Source organism: Catharus ustulatus, chromosome 12, assembly GCF_009819885.2.
Source record: "Catharus ustulatus isolate bCatUst1 chromosome 12, bCatUst1.pri.v2, whole genome shotgun sequence".
Taxonomy (NCBI): Eukaryota; Metazoa; Chordata; class Aves; order Passeriformes; family Turdidae; genus Catharus; species Catharus ustulatus.
Genome location: NC_046232.1, coordinates 13,806,602 through 13,825,538, shown reverse-complemented (window position 1 = coordinate 13,825,538; position 18,937 = coordinate 13,806,602). Strand labels below are relative to the sequence as shown.

The 18,937-nt window shown below is 46.4% G+C and overlaps 1 protein-coding gene across 1 annotated transcript in view; it reads left to right on the top strand.

The window, feature by feature from the left end:
• Positions 1-764: 764 nt before the first annotated feature.
• ACAN (aggrecan) overlaps positions 765-18,937 on the top strand; it is a 46,696-nt gene continuing 28,523 nt past the window's right edge. Inside the window, exon 1 of the mRNA XM_033071121.1 lies at positions 765-1,069. The gene's annotated coding sequence lies outside the window, so the exon portion shown is untranslated. The remainder of the gene's footprint in view (positions 1,070-18,937) is intronic.

Genomic DNA, 18,937 nt, shown 5'->3' with positions numbered 1-18,937 from the left:
AGGTGTGTGTACAGGTTTCCATTTCTCCACAGTTCACCCCAAATAACCTTTAAACGAACTCATTCCCAAACACCTTCCTTCTCTGCCTGTATATCACTTATCAGTGACTGATGTTCTGGGTGCTTCCCTTTTCCTAATGCTGAGCATCCCTTCCTTCCCTCCATCACCTGCCTCTCTATCTCAGCACCAAGTGGGGCCATGCAGAAGTTCCCTGGACTGTCCTGTTTGCTGCTGCCTTTGGGCTCTGCTCCTTTCTGCTCAGACTGCAGTGATATTGACTGCACTGCAGACACACATACTTTGCTCAGGTTCCTTAATTAGTTTCATCTTATTTTAGTTTGCATAAACCACGTTCTCTTTTTATTACACAAACTATTCCTTCTCTCTCAACCACTTGTGGTGCCCCAGCCAGTTTGCTTCCAAACCAGAGGGCTAAATTTAATCCCCCCACTCCCCATTTGGCTTTCTCCATTTACAGTATTTTTTTTGGTAATGCTTTTTTTTCCCCTTTCTTTTCTTTTCTGGGTTGGGTGTTTGGTTTAGGTTTTTTTTTTTTCTCCTTCTTTCCAAGAGGCTGGGCTTCCTTTTTGGTCCATAAGCCCTCCTATTTCCCCCTGCCCCCTGGATGCCTGCCTACCTTTACTCTAAAATCCAGAGGAGGATCCAATACCCTTGGAGTGCCAGCTCTTCAAGAGGTATCTAAGGAGGCTGACAGGAGTTTGATGGTCTCTTTTGCAGCCAGTGGCAGCTAATGTGGTCTGAAACCCTCTCTCTCTTTTTTGCCATTCACACACAGTACTTACTCTTCAAGCTTGCTGCTGCTGCCACTGCCTGAAAGGACCTGAAATACCACATAGGGAATTTTGATTTCTTCTGGGAAACCGGGGAAGGAAAAAAAAAACCCAAAAAATCAAAAACGCAGGAAAACTCATCTGGAGATTGTGAAGAAGACATACAGTAACAGCAAGAAGTGGCAAGCTCTTTACTTCTTGAACACTGAAAAAGACCTCATTTCTCTGCCAGGTGTATGGGACTTAGATTCTGGAAGCACTGCACTGAACTGTTAAAGGTAATGTATCGCACTTTCCTCCCTTCTCTCTCTTTGGTGTCTTTTCCTTAACTTTGCTAGGTTGTCTCTACTGAAGCAGGCTCTCAGTCAGTGGATTGGCTGTTTCCCTGCTGAGCAACCAGCAGAGAAATGTGAGAAAAGTTGTAAAATTGATTGAGGCAGAGCTTTTCCCTCCTGCAAGCAGCGCTGCTGTGAAGGGGATCCTGTGCCTGGGGCTTCACCTGGGCAGGATGGGTCCCCACCAGCATCCCACACCTTATGGGGAGCAGACCTATAGCCAGGGGCAACAGCTCTGTGCCAAGTTTGTTGGTGGGCTTGGGGAAGGGAGGGAAAGCAAGGATGGATTCAGAGATCCTGGGTCAGAAATGTGAGGTGGGAGAGCAGAGCCAGGGTTATCCCCATTCTCCCTCCCCAACAGACCCATCGGTGTTTGTGATGGATTTCAGAGCTCAGGGGATGTGTCTGATGCTGTTCCCGAGCTCTGGGGATGGAGGCTGCTGTCCTGCTGATTTGTGGCGAGTGTCCCAAGCAGAGCTGAGTTTTCCTGTGGTCGTGGCTTTGCTCGGTGTCATTGCTGGGCAGGCAAAGGGTGACCCTGAGCTGGAGGGTGCTGAGCTCCAGAGGGGCTGACAAATTCAGAAAGAGAATGAAAAGAAGCAGGATGAGGGTTTGACAGCTCTCCCGTTACGTGAGGATGTCAGGGACTGGCGGCTGGCAGAGTCCCCTGGGCTGCTTCCAGTGAGCTGCTCCGGGTGTTCCTCAGTATCTGCCCGTTTTCCAAACCCAGTCACAGATGAAGCTTATTTTTAGCAGTAGTTTTCAGGGAGCTGAGCTCTTCTCCAGAAGCAGAGCGAGCAAAAAAAAGGTTTTATTTGTCTCTATCAGAAATTACTTCTTTCCATTCATTTACTACTCTTTAAGACTTCGAATTTAAATCTTGTGCTCAGTAGAGCTCTGCACACGGTATAGAGAGTACATTTTAACCTTTCCCTTTTGAGTAGTTTAGCCAAAAAATGTCACTTTGTAAAGCTTTCCTTGGTTTCTAAAATAGCTTTGCCAGATGTGGAAAGGGGGAAAGATCCCACAATGAAATAGCTGGGAGAGAGGAATTTCTTAGCATTCCTCACCACTTTGGTTTTCATCTATAAGCTCCCTGTAAAGGATGTCAGCTGGGCAGAGGGGCCAGTGATTTGGGGACTAAAATTTGTAGGATCTCAAATCCTGCAAAGGCACTATTGGAAGCTGAACTATTTCTTTCTTTGCTTTGGTTGTTTGATGTTATATTTTCCTTCTGGCTTGAAGAGACTGTATCTGCCTGACAGGTCAAAGGGGACATTGCCCCTTTCTGAGATGTTTAAAGTTGTTGTCAGAGTGGAAGAGGGGAGGCATCACCTCCCACCATCACTGGATGGGACAGAGGCTGAGCTCTTTCTGCAGCCTGAGCAGTCTTTGGGGGGAAGCTCCATCTGTTCCACTTGAACTGCTGTTTAATGTTTCATATAATCACCTCTGTGTACAGTAGCCAGGTTTGACAGCAGCACGAAGCCTGGAGGATGAATGGGCAAAGAGAGCAGACAGGATAGGAAATTGAGGGTGTGAAAGAGGTGGAGGGGAAAAGAAGACACTAAACAAAACTCAGCAGACTTGGATTCCATCAGAGCAAACAGCAGCTCATTGCTGTAAAACGCTCCCAAGGGCTAAGGAACATTAAGGGGTTTAAAGGAAAAGAGAATGGATGGTATCACTTACAAGACAGAAACAAATGAATGTACACTTGAAAAAAAAAAAAAAAGAAAGAAAGAAAAAAAAGGTTAGATAGATGTTCAGTGCTCTGGTCTCACCCAGGAATGCACATAATAATTAGGAACCCCAAAACTCCAAAATCCACTCCATTATTGGTCTTTCCTCTTCCCTCTCCGGGGCAGATCCCCTGCAAGTCTAAGTTGCACGGACCCAGGATCCAGTCCTCCCCTTGCTGCCTGCTCCCGGCGGCAACGTGTGCTGGTGCAGAGCCAGCTGGTCCCTCTCGAAAAATCAACGGGACCTTTCTTAGCTGCCTGAGGCATCTTTTCCACCACCACCCCTCCGTCTCCTTGCTTCCCCCTCTCCCTTGCCAGCGGTGGGACGGCTGCTCTACCACAAGACAACCTAACCCAAGCTGCTCTCCTCCTCCTCCTCCTCCTCCTCCTCCTCTCCCCCTCCCGAGCCCTGTGCAGCCTCCACGTGTGGAACAAGCCGGGCTGTGTGTGCCGCTCTCCGGCAGCTTCCCAGCAGCACCAACAAAAGCCGTGTTCATGGGCTCGGGACCACATAGGGAGCAGCGCACGGCGGCTGCAGAGCCCCGAGCAGCCGGGGCTGTTTAAAGAGCGACGGAGAGAGAGGCGCAGCAAAGAGAGAGGGAGCTGTTATATATTTAAAAAAAAAAAAAATTACTTGAGCCCAGCGCAACAACGGAAACCTTAGAGTTTACTTTGAGAAGCTCAGAGGTTCCTTGTGAGCGGGCAGAACAGCCCGGTCTGTGTGTGCGGGGCCGGGCTGCGGCTCCGCTGTGTGCACAGGGGCGGTGTGTGAGCGCTGCCCCCTCCCTGCTCTCAATGGGCTCACAGTATAAATCTAAAGAAGCTTTTTGTTGGCCTCATGAATAGCCAGGGGGTTTTGTCGCGCTACCCGCGCAGCCTTTTTTGAGACGCTTCACACCGAGATTTTTTTTTTTTTCCTTCTGTGTGCTTTTCACTGGACTTTCCTTTTTTAAGAAAAATTCCACGTCTCGCTTGCATGGCATTCCCCCTCCGCGGTGATTGCTCCGTCCAGAGCAGAGAGCAGAAGGGTGGGGGAAGGATGAGAAATCCCAGAATCATTCTGCCTGGGCACCCAGGACTCTCCAGGTGCTTTAGCTGCTGAAATGCCCTGAGGTGTTAAGTAGCAGCCCCATGGCCCGCCTTGCTCCCGCTTCCTTCCCCTGCTTTACAGCCCAGCTGCTGTGCCATGGGCTGTGCCATCCAGTGCTCCCAAAGGCTCAGCACACGGATGGAGGCAGCTGGAGCCCTGTCACTGCTGCTGTGCCATCCAGTGCTCCCAAAGGCTCCAACACACGGATGGAGGCAGCTGGAGCCCTGTCATTGCTGCTGTGCCATGGGCTGTGCCATCCAGTGCTCCCAAAGGCTCAGCACACGGATGGAGGCAGCTGGAGCCCTGTCATTGCTGCTGTGACCAAGCAAGGGTAAGGGACATGCTGTGACTTGAGCATGTTGGGCACACAGCGATGTCCAGAAGGCACCAGGACCCCGTTCCTGCTGTACACACTGCATGGAAGTAGCCTGGAGCTGGCTTTGCCTGTGGTTTCCATAGTTCTGGCAGTTCCTGAGGCTGGCTGAGGGGGAAACCTTGCTGTGCTAGGGAGCTGGGCAGGGGGACAGCCACAGAAAGAGTTCTGCTGAGAGAAGGGAGCAAGAGATGAAAGTAGGGTAATGAAAGACCTCTGACAAGCATAATCCTCTGGGTGTTCACCTTTGTAGTTGCTCTTGATGTTAACCAAGGCACAGCAGCTCCTGGCTTTTCCATCAAACCCAGTTACAGAGCAAGCCAGAGGGTACTTGGGGCAATTGAAGTAGGGAGAACTTTGGGTAAGGCCCAAAATTAACTCAGGTAAATGAATAGCTCTACCTCACTGCTCAGTTCCTAGCAGGCTATACCTGTGTCCTGACTGCCTGGGGCTTGTGATGGAAAGGAGCAGAGATTGCTGTGAAGAACTTGGGCCAGGGGATGTGCCATGAGAGGCAGATCTGCACAGCTTGGCCCTGGTGCTTGCTGTGATATTAGTGAGGCACCACCCAACCCCTGAACACATGGATAGTCCTGGTTGTCACCATGTCATCAGGGAGCCACCTGGGAGCCAGGGACCTCCTGACACCCCTTGGTGTGGGGGAGCTGAGCCCAGCCTTCCTCTCTGCCCAGCGCTGGGTAGGGCAGGTCCTGGAGGAAAGAGGCTTGCTTCAACAGAGCCACATCAAATGACAAGAGACAAAAGGGCATCTGCAAGAGCAACCACCTCATGTCATGAGGATGAAGTGAGCAGGACAGGAAATTTCTTCTGGCAGGGTAGTGCTCACGGGTTAGGCCTGAGAGGAGTAAAATTGTCTATTAAGCCATGCCAAATAAACCTAGTGTACATTAGTGGGAGAATATGGAATGTAAATACTCATGCTTCAAGGCAGAAGGTAACCACTAAATGCCTCGTGTTAAAAAGAAACTTCCTCCTCAGCAATTTACTCCCTATTTTTCTATGATGAGAACTTTGCTCTGAAGTTGGTTATATGGGTCTTGTCTAAGACAGGATACTGGTCTGAAAACACACCATTGGTTTCATCTGGTCTGGCAATTTCCATGTGCCTACACCATTGATTTCATCTGGTCTGGCAATTTCCATGTGCCTTTGGCTTCCCCGGTGCCCTTGCTTAGCAGTGGGAAAAAGACTTGGACACTTTATTATTAGTGTAGACAAAAATAATAATTTTTCATGGGCTGTAGGATATACAAATTTGATTTAATAGGAATAATTTGATAGGACACAAAAATCTGTAGGGGAAACTAAAAGGAAATAACCAAGGAACATCTCCTGCCTGAGTTTAGATCACAGACTGGATGAGAAAGGTGTGTGGGAAAAGATGCAAAGGCCAGCAGCTGATAAACAGATGAAAAGGTTGCTGATCCCTTCCAGCTGGAGCTCCCATCCATCATTTGCACCTCTGCTGAGAGAGCTGTCGCTGTGCTGGTGATTGAATAACCTGTAATCCACAGCAAAACCTGTGGCTCCTGCTGGGATCCTGCACAGGGTCAGGGATAAACACCCCTGGAAATCCCCAGGCAGCACAGGCTTTGCACAGGGCAGGGCAGATTCAGGAGTTTTGCTGGCATAAATCTACTGACTGCAGAAGATTATTGCAGCTTAGCAGTCCTGTGGTAGAGCAGCTGTAGATCTCAGTATAATTAACATTACATCATCCATACCACAGTTTCAAGGTTGAAATAATAATGTGGGTTACATATTGGAAATTACAGAATGGCTTTCATATAAATGATTAACTGTCACTGTTACTTACCCCCAAAAAATAGTTTCTCTGGTGTTTGGTGTATAAATAATACCCTGTACCTCTATAGTGCTCAGCTTCAAAGTAATACTTCAGTGCTCTACCACCACAAACACCTCCCATTCTGTAATAACCAGTCTGCAAATGATGTCTTTTCCTCTGTTGTAAATTATACCATGCAGTTACTGCCACTGCTGCTATTGCATTCGGTCTGGTTAGTAAATAATACTCTTTCCCTACCATTGTATCTGGGGTTTAAATAATAACCTGTCCTCATACAGCAGTTGGCATGAAAGCATCACCCTCATCCTGCCTGGCACTTTGGAGTGCACAGGACATCCTGCTGCTGCAGAACAAATTGTAGCTTTCCTGTCCATAGTATTTGCCCTCTAAATATTGCTCTGCTGTTTTGTATAGCGCTTATTGTATAAATAATACCCTGCTGCCTTGTAGTAATTGATATGTAAGTGATCCTGATAGGCTGCAGGGTTCTTACTCTGCTAATATTGCCTGCTACACCAGCACTGTGCAGGGAGGAGCACTGGGCTCCCAGTTAGCCCTCCACCACTGATATTTGGGCCTTCTCTCAAAAAACAGGGTGGTCAGTGGCCACAGAGCTAATGCTACCCTGCAACCATCACTGTGTGTCAGCAGGAAAAGGGATCACCCCTTTGCTTAGCCAGCCAGCCCATGGGATTGTGACCCTTCCTCGTGTCCTTCAACACCAGGAGCCACGTTCCAGAGTCAGGACAAAATCCTTGTGCCTTCATAATTCCCAGGTTCCCTGCAGTTTGTCTCCTGAAAAAAACCCTTGATGCTACTCATACTCCCTGCCAGTTTTGTTGTGTGGCTTCCTGCCTGTTACAGGAGACATGAAAGGATTCTGCACCACCAATAATGTTGAGATGTGTTCAGCAGAGGACAGAAGGGTCTTCATTGCTCGGCTCTGAATCTGTCCAGTGTTTTGAAATGCTCCAGACCAACCCCAGCATGCCCTTGATCCCCTCTGCAGTGCTGTACCCATTTCATCTGCAAAGTCATTTGTGTACCAGCACAGAGCTAGGCACACACAACTTCCTCTGTAGCCATCAGCACATGAATGTGTTTTGGACCATTTTGGCCATTCTTTTGCCATATCCAGGTAGGAATGTGGATTACAGACACAAAGAACCTGGAGTTAACCAAGATCCTTATTTCAGCTCACCTTCAATGCTCTGCTTCCAGCTCTCACTGGCACATACAACATATCTGAATTATTCGGCCCAGGCACCATCACCCCTCTGAGAAATAAGGCTTCAAGTTCAGTGTGGGCTACAAACCCTTCCTGAGAAATAAGTTCTTGAGTGAGCTGGCCTCTGCCGAACATCACAGTGCCCTTTTCCAGCTTTTAAATCCACACAGGATACCTCACTTCTGCTCTTGTTTTGATCACTTGCATACAATTGCCATTGGCCTCCTACTTGGAACTGACAAACGCATGTAATTCATGAATGTTATGCTCAGCCCTTTCTTTCCTAGATGCCAAGGTTCTCCACTCCTGCATGTTCCATGGCATCTCATCTGTTCAGGTATTGATGGAGAAAGAATGTTTTAGCAACATCAGAATCACAGTCTAGCAGAAAAGACAAGGTTGGGGTTTTTTATGCTAGAAATGGAAACTTTCTCACACTGCAGTCTCAGATTAGCACTGAAGTTTTACCCATTTCTCCATTATGTGTATTGGCAAAAGTGAAGATAAATACATTGGTTGGCACCTTCTCTTCAACCCTGGCACAGTTCATTTCCAGTTTCTTCTGTTCTCCAACTGGATTGCTTCCTGCTCTGTACCATCAAGTGCAGCTGACTGGTTTCCTGTAAATCTGCATGCAGTAGCTCACCCATCAGAGATGTCTCTCTCTTCTGTGCTGTTGGGTATAATTAAACAATAATATTACTAAACTGGTTGGGTATGAGGGTCATTATATGCTCACATACCTGATAGGATTTATCTCCCTTATAAAATCAGTCCTTTTCCAGAAGTTGCTTTAGGGATTCAAAGCCAATTTTACAGCAGAGTACCCAAAGACAGAGAGAAGCAGTTCTGCAAACTCCATTATGTGCCTTGCTCATCCATTTGCACCTCTAAATTCTGAAATACCATGCACAGTTTGGCAGACCATCAGAGTTTTACTACAGTTTTGACATTCCCAGAAATCTCATGAGAGAAAACCCTTTGCTATAGTGTCAAAACTTGTACTCAAGATCCTTGAAAGTGCCAAATAGAAGCAATCTGTTAAATTTGTGAATGACCAGCAGGTCTGGTGTCTCTTGCTTTCCAAAATACTTGCTTTTAGTTTTCATCCCTTTTGCAACATCCTTATGGTGGGGAGGAGATTCACTGAGTCGTGCAGGGCTCACAGCCTGAGGATGGATTTAGTACAAATTTAGTACAAATCCAGCATGGATTTTGTACATTCCCAATGCCCACAGGAGGCTCCAGGGACTCCAGACATTGGCTGGACAAGGCTGGAGTGTATGGGCCAAACTTAAGGGGCCAAAGTGCCCTCACCTTCCCATTATGCTTTCATTAAAAACCATTAACTGAAAGCATGACTCATTCAACTATGTTTGCAGGAATGCTCATCCTAAATTTTAGAGAATATTTTTGGTTTGAACATTTATCTGTCAGCTATTTTTCCCAACATGTCTCCTGTTGTGTGGTTTATTTCAGTGGTGCATCAATGTCCACTAATGCAGTGATGGCTCTTGAGTGGCAGCTGTGGAATTTTCGTGATCTGCAGGCTGCTGTGTGACAGTGCCCAAATGTTATATATGATTTCATCCAATTCTCACACTGTGGGTAAAAGCCATAGAGCATTTTCCTTGCTATATTGTCTTAAGGAATCAATTCTTCTTCTGTCTGAAAGCAGTGTTCTCTGTGCCAACTTGTGGGGATTTAGACATCCTTTTGAGGGCTCTCCCTGCTGTCTTTTCAGGACTTGCAAGCAGTTACCTGTCTAGACTAGGTTTTAATAGAAGAATTTGGGATTTATGTTCCCAACCTCAGAGGTAAATGGCATCTTTAGTACTGATTCCAGTGGTAACTGTATCTGGCCACCAGAGAATTTACCTGCCCATCTTATTGGAAGAATTACAAGATAGGCTAAAATAAATCATAATTATTACTTGCCTTTGAATTGGTCTTTTGTGCCAAAAGTACAAAACAAATTTACTTTTATACAGTTTCCCTTAGTATCATTGCATATTTGAGTTAAAATACCATCATAACATGCTCCAGTGTCCTTTTAAAGCCCACACCTCCTCCATCAATGCTGGACCATATTTGCAGATTTTAAACAGTTTGCTAGGCAGTTATTCTGCCTACAAGGGGATCTGTGTTGGTGCCTTTCTGTTCCTCAAAATGTGGGCACTGTTGGTTTTAAGGTGTTCCACATATCTCTGTAAATACAACATTCTCTGTTGCCCTTACAGAACATTTCACTAAACACTGGACAACATTTTGGAGCTCTCCTTCAGCCACATCTCGTACACAGGAATTTATTTACCTCTCAGAAAACTTGTTTTTCCCACCTAATTGCTGTTTGGGTTTCCTCCATACCTCACTTTCTCTTTTTGAAGGTATGACATATGGACTTTGCTTAGCAAACTGCAAATTTGGGCTTAGCAGCAGCAGCTCTCCAAATGTCTGTGGCTTGTATTAAGGTTACTTTTCTTCCCCTTCACAGTCTACACCTTACAGAATAATTTTATATTTCATGTAAGAGCCTTGCTTTTATTCAGGATTCCCGTGGTCTCCCCAAATTCACATTTGGGCTCTCTAGGCTTGGCCAGCAGCACCTTTCTAGATTCCAAGATCTCTAAGGGAGAGACTGTCATCTGTCTGTGCTGGGGTTATTCAGTGGAGCCCAGAGATGTGAGCTATAATGAAAAGATTATTGATTTTCATTCACTGACCCTAGACTGAAACCCATTTTGGAGAGGGTAATTGTCTTCCTCGTGCTCTCTCTTTCAATGTCACATCCACACAGTTTTCTCCTAAGTTATACCATACCTAAACTCATTTATAAGATTTATAAGATTAAAGGATCACTATATACAAAATTACATTCAGGTCACAGGGTTTGGCTGGATTTCCAGTGCTGTACCTCTGTTCTTTAGGGTAGTTTCACCATGTGTTTGAAGGGAACAGACCTTTCAGTGTGGGCAGAGTTTCAAGAAGACACTGAGATGTCCTTTGGAAAAAAAAAAAAAATGGAAAAGGCTGTGATTGAGTTTTGAACTGAGCAATGGGTCCTTAAAATTTTATCCTTTTATCTTTGTTGCTTTTTTCAGGAAGTGTTTGTTTGAAGGGTTTTCTTGGTGAAGTTTTGGTCTGAGGGAAATCTCAAAATGCGAATCTCAAGAGAAGGAACTAAAACTCTTCTGCCTCTTATTCTCTCTCTTCTGATGACGAGTCCCATTACCTTTCCTCCTGGATGGGTGAATACATCACCCAGAGAACAACATCCACTGCAGGGAGGGGTCAGAGGCTGAGAAAGGACAATTTCTTGGACATCTTTTCCATCACCTTGCTCTTTTCTTTCTAGCTCCCTTGCCAGTCTCATAAAACAGGACTTAGAGCTTTTGAGGTCTGTGATGGATGGTCCTTCTCTGTGGCAGCCCCAAACCCAGCTTGTTTAGCTGTGAATCATTTTGTCATTATCTTCTTTCTTGTCGAGGTTTGTTCTCTGCTGTACAATTTGGCTTCCTTCTAAAGCACCACTACAGCAGAAAAACACAAGAGAGAGATTTATTTTCTGCCTGGAATCCCTGTTGGTTCCTTCCCAAGGAGAAAAGGACAGTCTGAACCAAAGGCAGGAATTACTGTTTGGACAAAGTGACCTGACAAGTGAATGGGAGCAGGGGATGAGTGTCCGTGCCCCATGGAAGTGCCCCAGCACGGAGAGCTGAGCATCCCCTGGTGCTCCCTGCACAGTGAAATCCCCTTGGAATGACTGGTGCAGGACAGCACAGCTGACTGCACTCTGTGCCCCAAAAGGAACGGAGCAGTACTAAATCAAACAGAGAACTTACTGACTGAGCCAGATAAATTAATTAAACACACACTATGTGTCTTAGTTAAGAGTGAAGAGAGCACTGCACACCAGAACTGACTCCTGGTACAGAAACAGTTTGAGCACACAAACAAAGGAAGGAACTGTACAGGGATGCAATGCTGTGAAGATGCTCAGGGGTCTGGAGCACTTCTTGAGAGGCTGGCTGGGAGAGCTGGGATTCAGCCTGAAGAGGAGAAGGCTCCAGGGAGACCTCAGAGCACCTCCCAGTACCTGGAGGGGCTACAGGAGAGCTGGAGAGGGACTGGGGACAGGAACATGTAGTGACAGAACAAAGGGGAATGGACTCAAACTGACAGAGGACAGTTTAGATTTGATATAAGAAGAAATTTTTTCCGTGAGGGTGGTGAGACACCAGCACAGGTTGCCCAGAGAGGCTGTGGATGCCCCATGGATGGAAATGTTCAAGGCCAGGTTGGGCAGGGCCTTGAGCAAAGCAGTCTAGGGTAATGTGTCCCTGTTCACAGCAGAGAGGTTGGCACTGGATGATCTTTAACATCCCATCAAACCCAAACCATTCTATGATTCTGTGACTACCAGGTGCCATGAGATGGCAGTGGCTGGGAGAGCGACTGGGGATGAATACAAAGGGAAAACATGAAAGAAGAGATTATCTGGTGAGATTTCAACAGGGCATGAAGCCATCCACACACTTACAGAAAAGCCCCTGGTTTGTACAGCCAGGCAGCAGCCTCAGGCACTGCTCCTGCTCAGCACCCACCGGCTGCTTGGCTCCATCCCTGGACAGGACCAAGAGGCAGCGCTTTGTCCATGCTCCACAAAACCTTTCACCACTGCTAAAGCTGTCAAGAGGGGGACAAAGTGGTCTGGGAGAGCTGGTCAAGGAGGAAATGAGAGGAGACAGCAAACCATTCTCCTGCTGTCATGCATGAGGCAGTTTCAGGGGGTGCAGTGCCCAGCCATTGATTAAGTTTTCCTAGAACCAGAGGTGGGAGTGAAAAGCTGCTTCTCTTCCTTAATCCTTCCTGTACCATTCAACCTCCTAGAGAAATACAAGCTGGCATGGCTGTTTTGTGCTCAATTTAGTTGTCAGAGGTTTGCTGGCAGAGGAAATGGAGAAGTAGGAGAGTCTTGTTCAACACAGCCAAGGCAGCAAAACCCTCATTTACAGTCTGAATGTGAAGCTTGTGGTCTCTTTATACTGTGTGCCCTCTCCATAATCTGGAAGGCAAAGTGAGCCCAGTACCTCCAGAAGTGAGGGTGATCATGTCATTCCCAGACAACAGACCACTTTGGTGAAAACCCACCCCAATGCTCTGGGAAAGACCCTTCTTTTGACGCCAGTGTGTGAGATCCTTCAGCGGCAGTAGCAAAACTCACACTTGCATTGTGGCTGGGGGGGTCACGTTGCTGCCAGAGAAATTATCTGAAGTCCCAGTGAGTAGAGGCTGAGAGGAAAAGCTCTTTTACTCCTAGAACTTCCTCTGCTTGCCTTGCACAAAGAGTGTGTGTGAACGTTTGATATGCATTTGGTTTTCTGAGGAGTCACAAATACTTTGAGGATTTGGATACAGGAGAAAATAGTCATCCCTTGCTTCTCCAGTTAAAATGCCAATGATCTGCTCAGTAAGAAAAGATTGTTCTCCAATTTTTGAAGCTATGAAGGAAAAAAAATATGCCAAGAAATTGGTAGATTTCAAAAGTTGCAGATTGTTTATGGCAAATAGTAACAGTCTCTTGGAGCACTGAGCAGCACATGGCAGGATGGCTCCCCTCTTTCAGCCAGGCCCTCTCCCATGCCATTTGCCCTTTTGTCTTCCAGGTCATCCCGAAGGGAGGATCAGTTTGAGATTCCACCTTCCTAGCAAAACTAAACTGTTCATGTCTTGAATTTATGAGACAGGAAATCTACTTGGGAGGAAAACTGGGGCTGAAACAGCCTCATTTAAGTAAATCTAAGCACAGTGTTTACACAATGTCTGGAATTAATGCAGAGAAAACTTTCAGGTGCCAACTTTGGAAAGAGAAAATGGGGAGCAAAAAGAGGCAGATACTGAGACTGTGATGAAGCTGGAAGCTCTTCCTCCAAGCTGGATGAAAGGTTGCTTTTACTGCTGTTGAGCAGCATGCTGTGCTCTGTAAGGCAAGGCACAGATAGGATGTGATTGCTCACCCATCTCTTGTGTCCAAGGTGTGACACTAGAGGTTTATTCCTGTGTGTATTCCCAGCATGGACAGCCTCACCAAAGATCATGGTGGAGTCTGATGACTGCAAAGTGTCCTTAGCAGGAGGTTGCTGCAGTTTTGTATCTTGTGAGAGGTGCCCATTCCCACAAAGGGACATCCATGCAATGGGGCCATGTGGTCACAACATGTCATTAGTGTGATCCCGTGGGCAGAGAGACACCACAGCCACACACATGATCCTGTGGCTCTCACCTTGAGTCTCATGAGGTTGTTGTTATTCCAAGCTAGCACGATGTTTTCTGTCTACCTGGAAAAATCATTGTGAAGTTGGCAGGAACCAGCTTTGCAATGTCTCTTCCACCCAGTGCCCTGTTAGGTGAACTTCCACATGGTATGTGTTAGGAGCATCCAAGGTGATTTTGGTAGCAGAGTATTAACAGTTACCAGATCTGGGCAGGAATAAGCAGAGTTTGTGAAGATTCAGGTCTCCATGCCTACAGATTCTCTAATTATACACAGCTTCCAACAGTTTATTACTTTCTGAAGGCTGAGCTGGGCCAGAGCAGAAAAGTTGTCCATGAACTCTCTAAGGTCTGTTCCGACCCAAACCACTCCATGGTTCTTTGGAATCTTCTGCCAGAATAGAAGCACTGCAGAGATTTTCTGTTCTACAGTCACATTCACATCTTGTTCTGCAGCTAGAGAGGGATGATTTCTCTTTGTTAGGGCTACATCTTTGCACAAATGAGGTTTCAGCCTTCTTCTGAAACAAATGAGAACTCAAATTCTGCACAGGGTAAAATCTCCAGTGTAGCCTGTGCATCATTCAGCAGAGCAATTGGATATCCTGTGGTGCTGCCACTAAGATGAGCTTTTTCCATATCTCTCAATCTTTTCTTCCTCCTCCTCCTCACCGAGCTTTGGTAGCTCGGGTCCTGGGTGCACACAAACAACAGCTTTTGTGGTTTTCATGGGATTTATGGTGAGCCAGTGCATTTGGATGGAAAAAGTTGTCAGTTGAAGGACTTGTTATTGACTTCCTTGGATCATAGCCCAAACTGCCATCTTCACACCTCACATCTGGGGAGGATCTGGTCTCTTTTCTTTTGTGTTGTGCTGGTTTTGCTTCCCATGTCTGGGGGAGTTTCATTTAAGGCTGACAGCAGCTCCAAAAAAAGAGTCTACAGGATATAAGGAGACTTTACGAAGTGCATAATCACCCACCAATTTCTAAATATTAGATGTCTAACAGTGCTCCAGGCTCCCTTGCTAGCTGACAGAAATGTCTGAACCTCTCTTTAAAGGTTCTCAGCTGAGACACCTATTTTATAAGGAGATTAACTGCTCTTCAGAAGTTTCAATTCCTCCTCTTGGACAGGAGAGGATTTTGAGTGTGAGCTTCAACCAGTCTCAAAGGCTCATTGTTCCCTTGAATTCAGAGGCTCCAGTGCCTGTGTGAGTGGAGCTCTGGCTTTCCATATCAAGCAGACACTTGGAGCCATGGCAGCCCAGGGCTTGGTGCTGATCCCACACCTTGCCTGAAAGGCTCCAGCTGTCATCTGCTTCCCATAGTGGGTATTTTACAACTTCTCTCTCCTTGAAGGATAGAAAAATTACCGTGGTGAGTGTTGCTAGTGGCAGATAGTTCTGGTTTTCCTGCAAGAGGGATAGTTTTGGAATGGCTGGTGGTATGGGCTTCTGCTGTCCTGGTGTTTAATTTGTTGCTGAAATCAATGGACATATAATGTAAAACCAATGTAAATCAGGGAAAGATGAGAGCTGTTCTGTGGCAGATATCAGAAAAGAGATAAATGCTTGGGAAACCTTTTGTGTTCAGTAGGAGTTTGAGCTTGGATCACTGGCTGAGCTAGCACAGGACTGTTTAGGCTTTGTTAATATTTCCTCTGGAATCTTGCTCGTTGAAAGCACAGGCCTACAGCCATGAGCATTTTGGCTTTTCCTTTGATGTGTGAGCAATAGAATCAGATAAACAGTCAGACTGTAACAGACTGCAACTGTTCTACTGGAAGAGAAGTCATAAAGACACTGAGAAGGGAAGAGCATAGCACCAGCTTTGGGTGCTGTGTCAGAGGACACAGAGGAGCTCTGGAGCTCATGCCATGCTGAAGGCACCCTGGTACCATCGCCAGGGTGCGTCAACAGATGTGTCTGATCATGTCCAGACCTGCAGTGACAAGGGGTGCTTGAGGACAGGAGCCAGCTGAGGCTTGAGGTGGAACTTCATATTATCTCTAATCTTCAATAAATACTCTCTGTTTTGTGCACTTACAGTGCCTCAGTGCCACCAGTTTGCCACCCCCTGGAGCAATCCATGCAGCCAGTGCTGCAGGGCTGTCAGGACCTCAGTGACAAAATTTCTGAGTAGTTGATGCCATGTGTCTTTCTGATTGGGGAAAAAAAAAAAAAAAAAAAAAAAAAAAAAAAAAAAAAAAAAGAAGACTTTCTTGTTGCAGGGATGGTTTCAGAAACTGAGCAGGCAGGAGCAGCATCCAAGCTGCTCTGTCTGCACATAAAGGCCTTACAGAATGGTTAGGAAGCCAGACAGAATGGAATATTTCTCCTATTTTCTTTACAGCTGAAAAAACATGAAAAATCACAGGAGTGTATTTATTGCCATATTTCTGTTCCAAAGCTTTGCCTTATTTAAAAAGAGAAGAAGAAATAAAACGGGTTTTGCCCACCTCATTCACTTCAGCCACCCCCCTTCCTTCCCTCCCATTTCCTGGACCTGGCTGAGGTTTTTAACTGAAAATCTCTGAGTCCAGCACAGAGGCTGAGAACACACAGAGGGACAATAAAGTGTTTCTTTGTAGAGATCACAGGGTAACAGTCTGTAGGTTTGCAGAGGAGAGGAAAAATCCCTGTTTGATTCCAAAGGGCATAGGATGTGCTCTCCTGATGCCCCTGCTGGGTGGTGGGGACTCCTCAGACCTCATCAGACCCCTGGTCTCAAGTGCTGGTGCCTGAAAATAATAATGCTGAGATGAGGCTGCATGGAGGTGACCACATGTCCTAGAGAAACTATGGTCCATTCCCTGATGGGGAATAAACTGGGGGTGGAAAACCAGAAAAGAGAATCCAAGACTTAATAAACACAGTTGAACTTGACTTTTGCTCAGGAGCTTCTTTATATCCATAATTTTAAGGGAAATATTGTCTTTGGACCTTCCCTTATGTCCAGGTATATCTTCTAGGTAATGAGTGATATTTTATTAGCTGTCAGAAGCAAAATGTAAGTGCTTTCCAAAACTGAGAAAGAAGGAAGCTTAAAATGACCCATCTGCCCCTACTAAAAAAAAAAAAAAAAAAAAAAAAAATTAAATTTTAAAAAATACAACAATTGCAACAAGGGTGATTAACATGGTCTGGAGCAAGCAAAGGCCACAGGAAAAACTGCAGATGGGACTCAATTAAAATAGACTAGAACAGAAAATGCTTTCTGTCAAGCAAACATCTTCGGCTGTGCTGCAAACAGGCCATCTGGCTATTTTCCACTGTACAGAATCACTGTGTAGGTACTTTGTTGAACTTTCACTGTAGTCACTTTTCATTTTCTTGCTCCCTCTACAGTCCTCAGCCCTGTGAAAAGCTGGGGATGTGGTTGGAAGAGCAAGGGATTAAACCTGTCTGCACATAGGTACACATTTCGCTCCACACACACTTAGATTCTCAAATAAACATATTTATATGCAGCCAGTTTAGGACACTGCACACAAGCTGATACAGAAGCACAGTCTTAGGAGTAAAATGGAGTGGCAATAAACTTCAGTGAAAGGGACTGTTGTTCTCTGGGGTGGGGAGCTCCTGAGCATACCAGCAATTCCCAACCCTGTCCTTTTCAGGAAGGCAAGAGGTTTTTTTTCCTGAATTCTTCCTGGCCCAGACTGAATTGGAGAGGGCCTTGTTTCTGTCTTGGGCACTGGTTAGAGATGGTAGGATGGCCAGGATTTTTGTGGCAGTTTGGTTGGATTCTTGCTGCTCCAGACTGCTCAGTACCCACACAGGGACAGTCATCTGGTGCAGGGCACAGCCCTGACCTTGTGAAACTCATCCTGCCTCCTCCTCTCTTCTCACCACTAAATCTGCCTGCTCCAGCTCAGAAAGTGCAAAGGGAGTTTTGCAGGAGAGCAATCTGCAGGGATGGGAGGTGTTTTTGTAGCATGGACCTGGCAGAAAGCACAGTGTGATCATTGCTGCCAGTCTGGAAGGCTCTGTGCTGCAAGAATTCCCCCTCACAGTGCTCCCCACTACAGCCTGGACAAACTTCTCCTTACAGCTCCACCAAAGTGTGTGCAGAGCAACTTCTCTTCAGGGTGACTTCTGCCAGAAGAGAAGGACCTGGAACTGAAGTGGAGTTTGATCTGGTTGTTGCTGTGGGTGTAGGAGCTCACCTTTATCTAGCAGCCAGAATGATTTTCGAAGAAGTGATCAAAGGAGGTTGTGTCCAGAGGTCTGTGTTATTTATGACACATATGGTAGGGGCATTGACTGTATTCCCAGCGTGTTTCCACTTCTCTCCTCAGCCATTCAGCTACAGCTGGGGGCCAACCAGCAAGATCCTGAGCAGAGGATGTTCCTGCCACTGCTCAGCCTGCTCCAGACTGTACTGTGCCTTTACTCAGTCTGGCAGCTCAGCCACTTATCCTTGAGCACTTTTCCTCTGTGCCAGATCCCACCTCAGAGCACACACTGATAGTCCTGCACAATGAACTGACCTTCCTGCTCTCAGTCTGAACCTACACCTGTGTAAGAGAGAGCAGCCACACCTGAGCTAGTCAGCTCTGCCCCACAGTCAGTGCCTTCAGGTGCTGCTTTAGAATGACCCCACCTCCCCACTTCCCCTGTCAGGACACACCAGGTCTCATCATCCATCTGCTCACACAGACCTCCCTCTTTACTCACCTGCTTCCAGAGCTGCTTCTTCAAGCAGCTGTTTTCTCATCAGCACGGGCCTGGACATGCCACTGGAGACACCACAGAGTGGAAGTGTTGCAGCATGGAACCTCTGCTGAGACAAAGGGACATTAATCACAGGCATTCCCAGCACAGAGAATCCCAACCAGAGCTGCGTGCAGACTCAGGGCTGGATCTCCTTGGCATGCTTCAGGGGAATGAAAAATGAAGATCAACATTGCAAACAACACCCTGAGGAGTAGGTTGGGTTTCTTACTGGCAGGGACTCAACACTTTCGCAGAATACACCCAAACATTGTTATTCTGATTTGTTAACCACTGCTCACAAGGAAAATCCATTTCCTCTGGGCTTCTGTGGGATAGGAGGAGGTTGGGTTTTTTCCTCCATAGCTAAACCAAACTGCAAAGATACTGCTGGTCCCAGCTGTTGTCATATGAGGCTGTTTTTCCCTGTGGAAGATCAGCATAAAGATTGGATAAGATTAAGAGTACATGATCTTGTCTTACTTTTTGGGACAAAGAAAATTTCTTGTTTAGGGCATTCTGTGCTGTGATGTCCACCTGATGAGCAGATGAACCTGCTC